Raw genomic sequence first — 3450 nt, 5'->3', positions numbered from 1 at the left:
TTTATTTATTATGTATACAATATTCTGTCTGTGTGTATGTCTACAGGCCAGAAGAGGGCACCAGACCTTATTACAGGTGGTTGTGACCCACCATGTGGTTGCTGGGAATTGAACTCAGGACCTTTGGAAGAGTAGACCATGTTCTTAACCACTGAGCCATCTCGCCAGCCCCTGTTTTGCTTTTTTGAGACAGAATTTCTCTATGTAATCCTGTCTGTTCTGGAACTCCATGTAGACCAGGCTGGCCTCAAACTCAAATCCTTCTCCTGCTTCTGCCTCCCAAGTGCTTTGACTAAAGGCATGTATTACCCATCATGCTCCAGGCTGGATCTTGAACTCCTCAACTTCTTGCTTTTGCCTCCTGAGTGCTGGGATTACCTTTTTGTGCAAAGCTACCCCCCTCCACCAGCATGTCTGTCCTATTCAGAGGCCAAACCTGGAGCTGCAGCTCAGCGTTAGAGCTTGCCTGGCATATTCAAGGCTTGGACTAAGCCCCAGCACCAAAAAGGAAAAAAGCCAACCAAATCTCTTGACCCAAAGTCTGTTCTCCCTTCCCTTCTCCTTTCACAGCCAAACTTCCCCAAGCCTGTCTGTGCAGGCTGTCTTCCTTTTTTTCTCACTTCCCACTTACTCCTCAACCCGCTTCCATCTGCTTCTTCCCCCACCTGTCCCCAAAATAGCTCTTGTTGCGGTTCTAATGGCCTCTGTCTCATCTGACCTCCATCTCATCGAAACCAGCAGGCCCTCGCCAGCCCTGCTGCCCTCTCTGCAGCAGCCACAGCCTGGGCTTCTTCCTCTCTCTAGTAACTCCAGGCCCCACCTCCATTCCAGCTCTCCTCCTGCCTCTGAAGTCTCCAGGCAGGCGCCTCTCCTCTCTTCAGCACCAAATGCTGGTGGCTCCTGGGCCTCCAGCGAGAACTCTGGCCCTCCAGACATGAGTCCGTGCCCATTTTGCGATCACCATCTAGAGCCAGAACTCTCCTCTCGAATCTGACCTGCACATCCAGCTGCCTTGGAGCCTCCTGGAGCATGTCAGAAGCCAATCTGGTCAAACCTGAGCCAAACCCTCAGCTTCCTATTTCTTCCCACTGCTAAGAGCGCCACTATAATTCCTCGATCAGTTCTACGAGAGGACTTGTTGGTGACCTCCTGACCTCTGCAGTCAGTCCTGCAGCAGGACAAACCACAGACTGGATTGTGTCCACAGGCACCAACTGGATTGCGCTACACCCTTCTCAGGACAATTTTCTGTCTGAATTTTTTTTTTTTCTAGATAGTGTCTCACACAGCACAGGCTGGTCTCAAACTTGCTGTATAGCTGACAGTGACCTTGAACTGATTACTGCCTCCACCTCCCAAGAGCTGAGGCCGCAGGTAGATGCCACCAGGGCAGGTGATGCAATGCTGGAGACCCTGCCCAAGACTTCCTGCTTGCTACACAATCGCTCTACCAACTGAGCCATAGCCGTAGTCCTCACTATTGCAGTTGGTTTGCAGATGAAACCCAGGGCCTCCATCATGCCAGGCATCACTCTACTGCAGCTACACCACAACCACATCATTTCATTTACATTTATGTGTAGTGTGTTCGTATGTATGTATGTATGGGCACAGCATGTTATCTTCTTTTTTTAAAATATTTATTTATTTATTATGTATACAATATTCTGTCTGTGTCTATGTCTGCAGGCCAGAAGAGGGCACCAGACCCCATAATGGATGGTTGTGAGCCACCATGTGGTTGCTGGGAATTGAACTCAGGACCTTTGGAAGAGCAGGCAATGCTCCTAACCTCTGAGCCATCTCTCCAGCCCCCAGCATGTTATCTTCTTATCTTCTGGAACTGGAGTTACAGGTGGTTGTGAGGTGCCATGTGGGTGCTGGGAATCAGACCCAGGTCCTCTGGAAGAACATCCAGCATAAATGAAGGTTTCTCTGTCCTGCCCTGTCCCACAACCACTTCTAACTACTCACTTAGAGGCTTCATATTAATTACAAACTGTTTGACCTATAGTTAAATTACTAACTAGTTCTTACATTTAAATTAACCCATTTCTATTAATCTATGTATTGCCGTGTGGCCATGGCGTTATTGGTCTGCTAGCATCTTGCTTCTTGGGGGCAGTTGGCTGGCATCTCCCCCAGACTCTGCCCTTCTCCTCTTTGTATTTTCAGCTTTCCCACTGAGCCTGATTCTGCCCTGCTATAGGCCAAAGCAGCTTCTTTATTAACCAGTGAGAGGAATACATATTCACAGCACACAGAAGGGTTATCCCACAGCAATCCAGCCTCAGTCATATGCTTCTGTGTCCCACTGTGTTGTGTGCAGCCAAGTAGCGAGTCCTGAGCGTGACGTGTACACAGAGGTCCTGCTGGAAAGAGGGGGCGGATTCTCCTTCCTCCTGCCCTGTGTTGTTCTCTTTCCACTCCTAGCCCTCAGTACCCTTGGGTGTCTAAAGCAACAGTTTCATCCTCCCGCCCCAGCCCCGTTTCTCCTGCTCCCTTCTGGGCAATGCCCATTCCTCCAAGTGTTCTAGAATCATCCATTCTCAGGGGGGAACCGCTCCATACCTCTCCAGCGTGGGTGACTTTCAACGGTGATGGCCTTTTCCACTGTGCAGCTGGCACGTGGCGATGCCTATTACATGAGCACCTGGGAAGCTGAGGCAGAAGGATCAGGAGTTCTAAGCCAGCCTGGGTTACACAGTGCTACACGGTGAGTCTGAGGCCAGGGTGGGCTACGAGAGCCCTGCCTCAAAAAACAAAGAGGTGTGGCCTGGTGCTTGGTGCTCTCCTTTAATCCCAGCACTCCATGGAAGCAGATGTCTGAGAATCTCTCTGTGAAGTCAAGGCTGGCCTGGTCTTCATAGCAAATTTTAGGACAGCCTGGATTATACAGTGGGAGCCAGTCTCAAAAACACAAAACAAAACACACAAGCAAACACATAAGGGCTGCAGAGATGGCTCAGCAGTTAAGAGCTCTGGCTGCTCTTCCAGAGGTCCTAAATTCAATTCCCGGCAACTACATAGTAGCTCAAGAGCGTCTATAGTGGGATCTAATGCCCTCTTCTGGCATAAAGGTGTATATGCAGAGTTTAAAAGGAAACTGGACTTGGTGGCTCATGCCTGTAATCCCAGCAATCGGAGACTGAGGAAGGGTTGTCCTGAGCTCCAGGCTACATACAAAGGGGCACACCCAGTCTATACAATAAAGCGTGTCAAACAAAAATGACACGCGGCACATGTCTGGGTCTATGTGATCACTTCTGACCCTGCTGAGGCAATGGGGCTAACACTGGTGTTTGCATGCTTTGTTTATCCACAGTGGGTTCATGGTCCTGCCATCTAAAGCACTAAAACTTTCTATTTTGAGATGGGGGTCTCCTTTGCTGCCCCTACCAATTTAAAATGTCCAGACTCAAGTGATTCTCTCACCTCAGCCTTCCAAGT

The sequence above is a fragment of the Microtus ochrogaster genome, unplaced genomic scaffold (genome assembly GCF_000317375.1).
Source record: "Microtus ochrogaster isolate Prairie Vole_2 unplaced genomic scaffold, MicOch1.0 UNK31, whole genome shotgun sequence".
In the NCBI taxonomy this organism is placed as follows: Eukaryota; Metazoa; Chordata; class Mammalia; order Rodentia; family Cricetidae; genus Microtus; species Microtus ochrogaster.
Note: the sequence above shows the minus strand (reverse complement) of the source record.